Below are 14,491 nucleotides of genomic sequence, written 5' to 3'. Positions count from 1 at the left end.
AGAAGAAGGTTCTAGGTGGAACTTATTAACTAAGAAATTGATTACAAAAGGGTGATATATATATATATATATATATGTATGTATATATATATATATGTATATATATATATATATATATATATATATATATATATATATACATATATATATATATATATATATATATACATATATATATATATATATATATATACATACATATATACATATATATATATATATATACATATATATATACATATATATATACATATATATATATATACATATATATATATATATACACACACACATATATATATATATACATATATATATCTATACATATATATATATATATATATATATATATATATATATACTCACTACTAGAAAATTCATAGATGGTCATGATTCAACAACAATATTCACTCAACATGGGATAGACTCAATGTCTTATGTTTTCAAACATGGTGAAATCATAGTCAACCATAAAAAAAATTGATCAATCATAGTCAACCATTGTGAAACATAGTTAACCATAGCTAACCATTATTAATCCTTAGTTCAGCATAACTAAACAAGGTACACAATCATTAAACATAATCAACAATGGTTAAAATAGTTACATATGGTTAAACATGGTCAACCATAGTCAGCCAAGATCAACCTTCATTGTTGTTCAACATAATCAATATTATAAAAAATGATCAATCATAAGTAACAGTGGAAAAACTAAAGGCCAACCATGGCCAACCAAATTCAGCAATAATCAAACAAATATGGCCAACTATAGTCAATCATAGTCAAATAATTGAGCATGGTTAAACATAATGAAGCATGGTTAATCACAATTGACCATAGTCAACCAAAGTCAAATATTATCAACCATGCTAAACCATCAATAAAAATGGTTGAGCATAGGCCATCATTGGCCATGTTGAAACATGGTCAACAATAAAAACTATTGTTAATCATTATTAACCATGTTCAAGCATAATGAAACATAATCATCCACACTCAAACATGGTGAATTATGTTTAAATATAGTCAACCATGATCGAGGCATAACCAACAATTATTATCAACCATTAGAGTCAATTATGGTCAAATATGATCAAACATTACAAAATTCAACCATAGTAAAAAGAGGTTAATCATAGAGAAAATGATCAACTAAAGCCAATGATGGTAAACCATTCTCAACTATAGTGAAGCATTATGAAGCATTGTTAACCTTAGTCAAGCATTATTAATTATGGTCTAATGTAAATTAACATGGTAAATCATAAAAAATAAACACAAAAATTTTAATACTATAGATGATAATTTTATTAATAAATCTATTTATGGTTATCCCAACTACATAGTTAAAACTACTTAATTTACATTAATTTACTTATTATTAACAATGCAAAATAACATCTATGAGCCTGTGTCATGAAAGGACAATTTACAAAGAGATGCAAAGATGTCTCCTCCTACAGATTAGATAATGGGCATTTTCTAGGCCCATGCCAATCACGAGACATGAGAACCTTTTATCTGAGAAATTTATTATTGAGGGATAGCTAAGTGGAGATTTTTTATTTGACGGGGGCACTAAATTTTAGATATCCTTTCACCACTATAGCTTCGAGCCTTCAAAATGTGCCTCAAACAACACCTTGCATTCAAGCTTAGCATTAAAGCCACCCACTCTTGGATTTTTTATCCAACAAATTTTGTCAGGAGTGTATGACTTGAGAATAATGAAGTTTTGTGAAAGGAGCTAAGTGTATTGATCCTAGTGCACTTCTAGCTCACCATCTATGCCTAATACTAGAGCCAATTTGTAGCCAATTGTGCCTCTTTCTTGCGGGATCTAAATTGAGGTGTCATATAGTAGAAGAATGTTGGTTGCATCTCTAATGTAGAGGAGGAGATAACTTGAAATAATTATGAATCCCATACCACTAATCCCTACCTATGTGGAATTGGGAACCATCACCAATTTACCAAGAAATCAACTTCCCAATCAGTGGAAATGATGCCTCCAAAGCCGTCCATACATTTGAACTTTTGGAGCATTTGTTAGGGATCCAAATCCAATCTATGATGGATAGAACATTAAGGTATTCACACACTATGAATTTATCTAGAGAATATCACTTGTTAGCCGCATTCTCCCAAATTTGCTACTCGCTAAGGCTTTAGCAAAAGGTAACAGGATTTTGAGGCCTAATGCCCCAAGTTCTTTTGGAAGCACAAGTCTTGACCATCTTACCAGAGTTATTCCAAGATTTTCCCTATATCATATTGAACAAAATTGAAATTGATTCTATGTATACTATTTAAAATGCATATAAGGACTAAAGTTATAGAGAGTTAGTATACTAGAATACTTTCTAAAAATGATATGAGATGAATGAGACAACTATCACAAGAAAGGATATGGTGAGTCCATATTGAAATTATTTTATTCAACCTTCTTAATGAGCCATAACCAATCAACCTTTCTATATTTGTTGGGATATCGAAAGAACCTAAGATATTTGAGTCCCTCTTCCTACATCTCAGTGGGATAAGGAAATTTTTCAAGTGCTAAGAAGTTTCTAGATCAAAAGTTTCATCGAATATCAAAACATACTTTGGGAGTTGATTATCATACTTTTATACTTGCAGAAGGTATCCAATATCTATTTCATGGTTGAGATATTTCTTTGTGTGCCTTGTAGATGTATAAGATCATTGTCTACAAAGAGAAGGTGAGAGACTTGTACTTATCTAGAGAAAATAATACCCTTGATGTTGGCTATAGATTTGCGTGAATCCTGGACTTTGTTGAGAGCTTCAACCACTAGCAAAACATATAATAGGGAGCGGGGGTAGTCTTAGTGAAGCCCTATAGAAGGATTAAAAAATATTTTGGGAGAGCCATTTATAATGGATGTGAAGGAGAGTCATTGGATACATCCCATTTCCAACTGACAACTAAAAGAAACATACCCCGTTGAATAAGGAGAAGTCAAATGAAGGTCTAATCCACCATGTTGAAGTTTTTTGAAAGGTCTAGTTTGAGGAATATTGCTCTGGATTTTGAAATTTGTATATGGTGCATAACCTCTCATGCAAAAACAACTACGTCAAGGATGCTCTGATTCTAGAGAAATCCTAATTGTTCACGTCAAATATACAAGCTCATGATGGAAATGATTTTGGATTGAAGCTTGTATAGGACATTTTATCATGAAATAAGACAATAATCAACAAAGGATGATCCTTCTTGTGTCTTTGTTATTAGATAGAGAAAAGTTCCATTGATTGATCTTGAGATTTTGGTTTGATCCTTTGATTCCTTTACTACCTTTACTAGGCCATCTTTTCAAAGGTCATCAAAGCCCAAACAAAATTCTACTAAAAATCAGTTTGGTCTTGAGATTTTGGGTTTTTGAATAAACTTAAAATCTATTAGAATCTCAAAGTCTGTAACATTTTCTGTCAAAAATTTATTCATTTTTTCATTGATAGTGGAGGGGAAAGGGAGATCACCTAGAGAATGTCTTGTATAGGACATGTAAGGGACACATGATAGACTGATTGAAAGTAGCAAGCACATGCCTCTACTTTCTCCTCAAATAAATGCAAACGAGATTTTCCTTTGGATTTGATCTCCCAAATTGTTTTTCTTTACTTCCTGTAATTTACAAAATGGAGAAATTTTTGTATATTGTTATCTCTAGATTCAAGCCAAATAACTCAAAATTTGAGGCGCCATAGGTCTTCTTACAACAACAAAAGAAAATTTCTTCTTTCTTTGAGGGAGCACATCTACTAAAGGGACAATGATGAGACTAGCCTTGATTCAAATGATTGTGTATCTTGGAGAGCTTATTTTCAACCTCCAATGGCTTCTTGTCTAAATTTTCTTAGTGTGCCTTGGCCATGTGCAAGAAATATGCTTGATATTTTGGAGAGTTTCCATGAATTAGGCCATATAAATTGAATCTTCCTAGGTAGCCAGGTGCCTCCACAAAGAATGGATAAGAAAAGAATAATCCTCCTCTTATAGCTAGGAGTAGTTGAAGAAAATGAAATAGGAGTTAAAGTTACCTTTAGGACATAGAGGAGAATGGGACTATGGTTAGAAATACACTCCGCTTTAATAGAATATTTAAAAGAACAACTAGAATTCCATAGGCCTTCCAAAATGAGGAATTGATCAACCCTTTTTGAAGCTTCACTGCCATCTATGCAATCATTACTCCCAGTTGGAAAAAGCTTGATTGAATCTATGTTAATTACACTGAGATTAGGGATGATATCCTGAAAGAAAACACTCTTTAGATTCAGATGCAGATTTAGACCCATATTTTCGGCAATGAAGTAATATAGTTTAAATCCCATTTAAGCTACAAATAACTTATAATTTTTAATTATTAAAACATATCTTTTTAACTAACTATTAACTTAAACACTGATTAAAATTATATATATATATATGTATATATATATATGTATATATATATATGTATATATATATATGTATATATATATATATATATGTATATATATATATATGTATATATATATATATGTATATATATATATATGTATATATATATATATATATATATATATATATATATATATATATATATATATATATTTTAAAGGTATGGTCACCGAATTAACTAACTTCCTTTAAATTATAAAAATGATTTTATGACTTTGATCCCTAAGTCAAAATTAGCCGTTGGTCAAGTTAGCCATTGGAGGCTCTGCGCAGACTATTTAACATGCAAAGCTGGATCTGTTTCTTCAACTTGTCTTGACGATGAACCACACTGGTTGGTTCGAAACGCATCGACAATGATTTTCTGAATGTGATTTACGCCGAAATTTCTTCTTATAATTTATATGATTATGCTAATTTAATCTAAAGTCCAAATCTAAAGATATCTTGAATATCTACACCTTTATAAACTATAACAATCAAATTGTGTGGTTTCTTATATCGTATTAAAAGAAAAACATTATAGGTTAATTTAACATCTTAATCTTAACTTTACCTTTAACATAAAAATTATATTGTTATAATAATTATTTAATTTTAAAATAATTTAAACCTCCCCGTTTATTATTAAACTTAAGAATTCATTTTCATGTACTCTGAGTTTATTAAATAGATTTATTCATCAAGTTATAAACCTACGAACAGCAGTTTGGTTAACATAGCTCGAAACTTCACAGTATTTAACAAGCTTCACCGCATCCGGAGCACATAAACCTTTCGAAATGCTACGAAATGTCGCCATCACATTCCGAGTAAAGATGATATATTCATTATATAAGCATCCTATAACGAGAATATTCATGAATATAAATTCCAGATAACCCTCAGAATGTAAAAGATCGTCTAAATATAAAGGTACTGAATCAGATCTTACAAAAACATTATATATACATTTTTTTCTTTTGTTAAAATTTTTCTTGAGAAATTTATATTTATTTGAAATATTATTAATTTTTAGTTGGATAAAATTCATGTCACATTAAAACATTTTAACTATTACACCAATTTATGTAATTTATATATCAAATACTTGTTGATTTTTACTTAATAAATTTTATCTCACATTTAATAAATTTCACCATTTTGAAAATAATTTTATGACTTTTGATATTATAGGGAAAACTTCATCTTTTTTTTTGTAGCACCAATACTTTTTGGTTAACTTTACTCTTTTTATTTTCTTGAATTGTATCCATGATTAATTTCATTTTTGTTCAATAATGCTATTGTATATAGGCGTTTTTTATTAAAAATTTTAATTGAGCAAACATATTCAACATTATTTTTCATTTTTCATTAATTAGCCTATGTATATTAAAAATAAACAAAATAACATTCTAATACAACATCTCCCTCTTAGCAAAGTAATTAAATAAAGTTATTTTTTTTAATTAAAATTTTCAAGAATGCTGGTTCAAAGGAGTTGGATCCAATGATAGAAAGTGGGGCATTTTCAACATTGGGAAAGTTTCAATTCTTGTGAAGGCTTCCATAGAGCCATAGGGACACATTGAAGTATAACAATGTGCTTTACATCCTTATTTCATTGAGATAACCAAATTTGTTCAACTTCTATTTGGCAGGTCTAAAAATAAATTTACATGTTTAATTAATTTGAACTAAAACCTTTATTAATTATTGAAATATGAAAAAAATCTATAATTAATATTTCACTCTCAATTATAAATAAAATATGTCAGTGTTCATCTTACATAACATCATTTTATATCACCATATCTATTATCTTACTAGTAGAGTAAGATATTGAGAGAGATTTATGATCAATTTTATATCTCCATATCTATTATCTTACCAGTGGAGTAAGATATTGAGAGAGATTTATGATCAATGATTAGAGTAAGCGATTGAGAGGGATTTATGATCAATGAACAAACCCACAAATATTGAGGGTGGTCTTGAGTTGTAATATTCTAGTGGAGAACATGGTGAAACAGTGCCATTCGAGAGAGGCTTATGGGAAAGAATGAGGCACTCTGAAGGTTGCAATTTGGATTCTGAAGGATGGGCAGGAATGAGGCTCTATCAATGGTTGGAATTTGGATTATGGTCTTTCACTTTTTTGATCTTTATAGTTTTTATCTAGGAATGTTATGTTCAAATTTTTTTCTTTTAAAAATTGATTCTTTTATAGTAAATTAATTGTTTTCCAATAAATTCTGATTAAAAAATTATTTTTCAATAACACAATTATTTTAAAAAATTTCACATATTTATCACAAGGAAAAAACAACATGACAACAACATACAAATGACTTAATGAATTCTAAATCTTATTATTCTTTTATAATTAGTAATGATAATATATTTTCTATTTCTTACATCAAAATTTTTCCATATCAAAATTAACTATTAGGATTAAAATTAATTGTAAAAAATTAAAAGTATTAGATTATTAGCTGCAAGAGGAATTCTAGAAATACTATTCCCAAATAAATGTGATTCTCAATATAATTAGAAAAATTATCATTATAGACAAATTCAAACTTTTTGTCAAATTCCAAAAAGCCTTTTCTCCAAAAAAAAATTGTCCATATTTATTAACTTTACCGATATTGGATTCAGTCCAAACACTACAAACAATGACTATTCTAAATAGGTAATTACTAGAGAGATCTACAATGGTTGGTTTTTTCATGGAGTAGATATATTTACAATAACTTATAAAATATGGTTAAAAGATAATAACAATAAAAATGATAAGATAAATACCTTATCCATTAAATGAGATTTCTTATATGAGATTCACTAGCAACACTACAAACAATAAGTTTGCAATCTATTTTCAATAACCTAATTCTTATAGTGATCTACAATAGTTAATGTGTTTATGGAAAATAGATATATTTACATAACTTTCAAAATCTTATTAAAAGTTGCCAAATTCCGACCTTGTCCAAGGCTGCAGATAATATTGTACAATAAGTAAGTACACCACCGAATTAACGCAGGAAACCCTCCAAAAAATTGTTGGTGAAATTGTCAACATAGATATGCTATGAGAAAATTACCTAAACACCGTGGTGATAAGAATAAAATATTATGATATAACATGTAATAGATATACAATATTTCATAGAACATGCGTTCCTAATTTCAAACCACAAATATAAATCACTAGTACACATTAACTTGTACCAAAAACTATTCTAATGCAATCGACCCAAAAATATTAGTATAAATTAAAATGGATTAAATTACATTTTCAATTTACATCCTACATTATAGGTTTGTATAAACTTAAACTTAAAAAAAGGAATTACCATGCCACAATTTCCAATCAAAACTGAAATCTACATAAACGACTAATGAGGGAACATTGGAATTGACAATGTCTCGTCCAATTATACCATGTAATATTGTTGTTTTCTTTAAAAATGGTCACAAATATGAAGCTTTATTTTCGTACTGGATTATTTTGTTTCACAATAAAAAAAAGACATGACCTCCTTGTAAATGGCAGGACACTGGCTAAGAGAATAAAATCTAAATCAAAATATATTATGAACATTATAAAACATCGAAAGAAAGATATTATTTGAGAACCTCGCAAGCACATTAAGTGGATCTTATCTTTATTGTAATTTAGTCAATGATACTATTTCAGTTAATTTTTTAGAAATTTGAGGAGAAATTTGAGGATGACAATAGAACATTCAAATGTATACTCATCCCTCTTTAGTTTCAGTTCTTCTTTAATTTCTAGGTGGTTCCTTTGACTCTAGTGTTGGAGAATGCGTGGTAGGGGAATGCTCATCATTCACATTTAAATAACCGCTTGACAAGCTCCTAGAAATAGAATATGAACATTTTCAATGAATTTTCTCATTATTATTTCATCTAGCAAAGTACTAAGCAATGCTTAAAAATATATGAAATCAACATATGACAGACCAACTATTGAAACAAGACATTATGACCTCGAAAGAAAGGCTACAAACAAATCCATTCTATGAAATTAAAATGTAGATTAAAAAATTTATGTCATACCATTTGAAGAACACCATGAATCATTGCTTGAGCTACTAGAAATACTACACTTGCTTGCGTAGTCCCCATTCTTGTCAATCTCCACAGGAGGTAAATTTGTAGATTGCATATCATCATCACTGTCAGCTTCTTCATCTCACTTTTCCCCTATTCTGAGTATTTAACAAAGAAAAATAATTCAATAACTAGCTTAGAATGATCGAGGGGAATGTCAAACCCAACCCAAAAAGGTGAAAAATAAAAAAGGGTTGTATCAACACCAAGTTTCAATGATACATTCTTAAGTTTCTTTGGAGTTTCTCTTATGGAAGAAATAAGAGACTATCAGTAACAACGAGAACACATCATGAGTATGCAGAAAATTGTAGTACCTCGATTAAAAAAACCATAACAACTTCTTGTATGTTAGGGGATAACATACATCTGGACTCTCATTGACTTACTGTAACCAGTAATACACATTAATGAAATTTTAACAAATAATTTTTAACATAAAATGGAGAAAAAAAACTAACCCTCTCTCGAGCTGTGATATCCTCCATCCCAATTGGATATAGTTTTTCAACATTAGTTACCTTCATCTTATTCTTGCTTGTGCTCTTCTTGTAATTATTAACAAACCTATCAAGTTCCCAAGCAATTTTGTATCAAAATTATCTATATTGACAATAATCTTATCCTCCTTTTGACATAGCACTAAAATTATTTTCTTGATAATTTGGATTATGTTATACAACTTCTCAATGGGAACACTTTGTAGGCTTGCACTCAATTTATGCTTCTCCTCATAAATAATCTCCCACTTAAGAGGGTATTTTTCTTTGGTTTTTTTGGAAATAGGGGCTCAAAAACAAATTAGCCTTTGACTTTGCACTAAGAGGAGGTTGTGGCGACAAACCCAGAAGAGGCCCTATATTCTTCAAATTATTCTTTTGAGGTTCACCAAAAGGTAATTTCTTAATATTTTGGTTTTCCTTGGGCAATAACGCATCATTGTTGAACTTAAACAATATCCTCTTCTCATGTTCTTACAATTTCCTCTTCTTCTCTTCATTTCCCCTTTCTTATTGTTCGATGATGGTGGTGACATCTTATAGCTCTATATAAATATAATACTAATTGACCTTCAACATTTACTTCTCTTTATTGTTCCCACCATCTCGGCTACTATTAATGGTTCTGAGGTTTACCTGCAGAGATGGCAGTCATTTATCATTGGTAGCCAGCCTTGAGGTAACTTACTTAGCACCATCATTACACATATGTTTCCCATAGAACTGAGAGGTGTTGTATCTAGTGTTAACATCAACCCCACGGGCCCTTCTATTTTGTTGTTTCCATTGAAATAGTGATTAGTAGGTGCATCGTGATTTGTTTTCATTTCAAACAAAAATCACTCGCTAATATTGAATTTGAACTCCTTCACTGGGAGGTGGTGGAATTAAATGCATATTGGTGGATGTTGTTAATTGCATTGGAGATTTGGAGCATGGAAAATTCAGAGCAGTAAAGCGTGCTAAAGCTGGAGGCCTGGAGCAAGACCCTGAGCCTAAGTGCGAGAAGGGTAGCTACGAGAACATCTCGGTGAATCGATGCCTATGTATGAGGGTATTAATGACAGTTTTGAAAAAAACAATTGTCAAAGAAACATTTTGTAAAGTTGCAGACACATAACGAGAAATTACATTGTAAAAAATTTAAGCATATTTGATGGCCAAAGCAAAATCCAACCTTGGGTACTATAGAACAAGGGAGGAATTGACAAACAAGGAGAAAAGGAAACCTATTCCTTATCAAAATTAAGGAGGGGGTTGTGTGCCTTCACAAAAGCCAGCAAAGAAGCTTACAAACAGTGACATGATAGTGACCATGTTTGTACCACCACCAAGAACCCCAATTTGATTCAATGGTGAGAGTTTCTTCCTACCTATTGGATAGAGGGGGATCATACCAAATGTTAATTCCTTCCCATGGATTTGGTGAGTAATATACTTTATATACATACCTAGAAAATAAGTAAAGATCTCATAAAATAATATTGGAAAAAAATATCTCTAAATCCAAAATCTAAATAAAATAATATTGGAAAAAAATATCTCTAAATCCAAAATCTAAATAAAATAAATAAATAATACAAACTATAATGAATTTTTGTTTAAAAGATATAATCTAAACTTAAATTTACGAGAGAAAATTCATCCCATATTCACTCGTACTAAATCCAAACTTAACACCAAAAAAACTAACTACCTAATCTACATCTTTTTTAAAATCATTCCTATATAAGTATTTCAACATTTCATCGCATAATCAATAGTAATGTAATGCGTTGGTTAAATTTGATAGATGGATTTAGTAACCATGTAAAAAATGAGAATAATAATTTTATATTTTATAATTAAAATTATTTTAAAAAATCAAATGAAAATTCCAATCTATCTATTTAAATTGATTTTGAATTTAGGAAATATAGTTACTACACCATCTATAATATATATATATATATATATATATATATATATATATAAAATAATGTGTTTTATAAATTTTAATATTACATATGTAGTTTTATTGGCTTATACTTAATTATAATAATTCAACATTGGTGAAAGTTGATAATGATTAATCATAAATACTTTAGGTTATAGTTAATGGTCATTTTTATGTTGATGGTAAATTTTGGAATATTTTAAAAATATGACGTGAGAAATGTCAACCATTTGAATTTTCTTATGCCTATTTTATATTTTGAATATTTAAATTGGGCATGAAAAATGTCAACCGTTTTACTTTGTTCATGCTCATTATATTTTCAAAATATTCGTAAATATGTAATTGGCATTATGATCAATGATAGTTAAATATAATTAACCATAACACAAAAATGAAACTATAAGAGATTATTGCCATTGCAACTCAACTAGACTTATAGTTATCTATATCTACCAAAGCCAACCATAACCAACTATTGCCAATAATAGTCAACCGAATTCAAGAGTTAACTAGAGTCAAACAAACAACCATACTCAACCATGGTCTTCGAGAATCGACTAAAGTCTATCAATGTCAACCATTATTAACCTTAGTTAACAATGTTAGTTATAATCAAACATAATGCACCAAATTCAAGTATAAATAACCATGAACTTAGTGAAAACAAATCAATGAGGATTAAACACAATCAACCACTGTTTACTAACATCAACTATTGGCAAACATTGTTAGCTAAATTATTCAATCATAGTAAACCATCATCAACAAAAGTTTAGCACAAACAACTATTTTAATGAAAATGAATTACAACCAATCATAGAAGGAGATTGTCTACCATAGGTAGTGAGAGTTAGTCATAACCCACAATAATCAACTAGAATCAACCACAATCAACCATAATGGACCATTATCAATTAATGTCAAATGTAATCAACCTTATAGTAAATCATAGTGAACCAATGTCAACTAAAATCAACCAGAGTTAATCAATTCACCCATTGTCAACCAATGTAAACCAATTATTATCCATTGACTTCATATGACACATTATACTATACCTTGAGGTTGAAAGCATTTTTTACACATTGTGTTGCATTGTCACATTTTGAGAGTAATACTTTAAAAGGTTGACCTAAATATTATGTAACATTGTAACATTTCAAGAACAAGATTGTGAATAATTTCAATTAGATGCAACAATCATTGATGGGTAGTTTAATTGGCAATGACGATGAAAAGGAAGTGTTATGTGTGAAGAGGTTCAAAGTTCAAATCACCCCAATTCACTTATGCATGTAGAAGGGGCATATGTAGATAACCTAGGGGTTTAGTGGTAGCAGTTGGAATTGACCACGTGTCATACAAGTATGATACCATCGCAGTTGTTTATTCCTCTAGTCACAAAAAAAACTTCAATTAAATGCAACAATGTGAAATAATATTCAAATTAACCACTTAATGTTGCCATGTGAGGAAAAATTGAACTCAATATATTCATGTAACATTTTGACATTAAGAGATTCATTTAAAACTTATATCATAATCCAACATAACACTTAAAAATGTCAAAGTCAACCATAACCTTTGAAGAACATCATAATGCATCATAACTATTAAGAAAATTATTAATTTAACATAAGTAAACTAACATGAATATTGCAATGAGACACAATATTTGAGGAACATTACAATTTTTCATAAGACTTAAGAAATATTGTAATGTAATCTGTTGTCACCTACTGGGAAATGTGTTTTCAGCTGTCAAAAGAGTGCAAAAGAGTAGAGATGTTTGCAGGAATATTCCAAGCCTCAAAAAGACCGAAAGTCTAAATTAGACCCTCTCCATTGGAAAGTACTTTGAACAATATTTCCAACAGCATGTGAAAGTCAAAAAACAGAGTCCTAGATCAAAAGATATAGCCTTCTAAAGTTCCAAGGATTCAAGCCTTAGGAAAGAGGGAATATCAGAGGTCCAAGATCAAAGATCTCATATCAGAGGACCAACAACATGGCATATCGGTGCTTTGAGTATCAAAAGTCCAATATATCGAAGGCCAGGGCACATTGACGATCACATATTAGTGGTCGCATGTTAGCGGCACCAAGTAGATCGACGATCACATATCAACGATCACACATTGTGGATCCAATACATCAAAATAGGTAGATCAAAGCATTAATCAATATCACAACATCAACATTAAGAACTTTTGAAAGTGAAACTTTTTAGAAGGTACGACAAGGGAAATATATCGATAGTGTGACACGTGGCTGATGATGTTAGCATGACATGGAAGTACGACAAGACCACATGGCAGTCAGTTATGGGATTTTGAGGGAGCCTAAGGGGGGAAATCAGGGTGAGACCTATTACCACTCATGAGGTTCCATGTGGCAGGGATGACATCATAATTGGAGATCGACATAATGGAAGTAGCAAATATCACAACTCTAATGTTAATCCTCTGACTGAAAACCTCTGATGAGAGGGGCTCTAATATTAGAACTAGTTCATGGTTTAGAAGAGTTAAAGAACGAAGAGGTGCAAAGCGTATTACAAAGGAAAAATAGCCCCCGGACAGGAATAAAAAGCCCTATCACCTTAAGGCGAAGCACCTGGTCACAACCCCCAGTCATATGATGAGAAATGCAGAAAGGGGATAAAAAAAGGGGGCAAAAGGATATCGAGATGCATTGTTTTTGCAATGTCTTTTAAGTATAAAATTTTGATAATGTGAATCTCCGGTATAGAATTACCACACTGTTACTAGGCATAGCAGGCTTTAGTAGCATAATACAAGAAGTTTAGAGAGATGGATGAGTTGACAGTTGTGATTCCACGACACCACGAAAGCCACCAGAGTTGATCTCCCCCAGGGTTTATAAAGTTAGAAGTTGGAGAGGTTAAGGTGGAAAATCATAGGTGAATCGACTGAATCTTTGTGGCAAATACATGGCTTTATTAGAGCCCAGAACAGGAATGACGTGGAAATATTTTCCTCAAATCATATTTTAATTTTCCTTTTGGCTTTTATTTTGTAATTTCTTGTATTTTAAAGAAGGAATCAAATCCTTTGTAATGATTTGGGCAACAGGAATTCGCATGTCGAGATAGTTGGTTGATTAGACAACTGGAGCTCAAGCTAAGATATTTTTGTATCTGCTTTCAAAGCTTCCCCTCTCCTTATAAAATGAGGTAAGAAACACTTAACACGGGTTCCCAAATCCTGCATTCTAGATGTCCTCTGTTTGATGAGAAAGAAGTTCCACATTAATTCTATTTTCCAGTTCATGAGGGACTTGAGTGATACAAATACTAAATGTAATGGACTGGTGATTTGGACATATTATTGAATGATTAATGAAACGTTTTGGTGATTCCAAGCATATCAATGCACAATATGTTTCCCCTTTTGTTTATCACTTCATGTATCTTTTTCTCCCTTTGAAATAGTG

Source organism: Pinus tabuliformis, chromosome 9 (assembly GCF_031772625.1).
Source record: "Pinus tabuliformis cultivar Carrire ecotype Pingquan chromosome 9, CPIR1, whole genome shotgun sequence".
In the NCBI taxonomy this organism is placed as follows: domain Eukaryota; kingdom Viridiplantae; phylum Streptophyta; class Pinopsida; order Pinales; family Pinaceae; genus Pinus; species Pinus tabuliformis.
The sequence above is the reverse complement of the archived record's forward strand: the minus strand, read 5'-3'. Positions refer to the sequence as shown.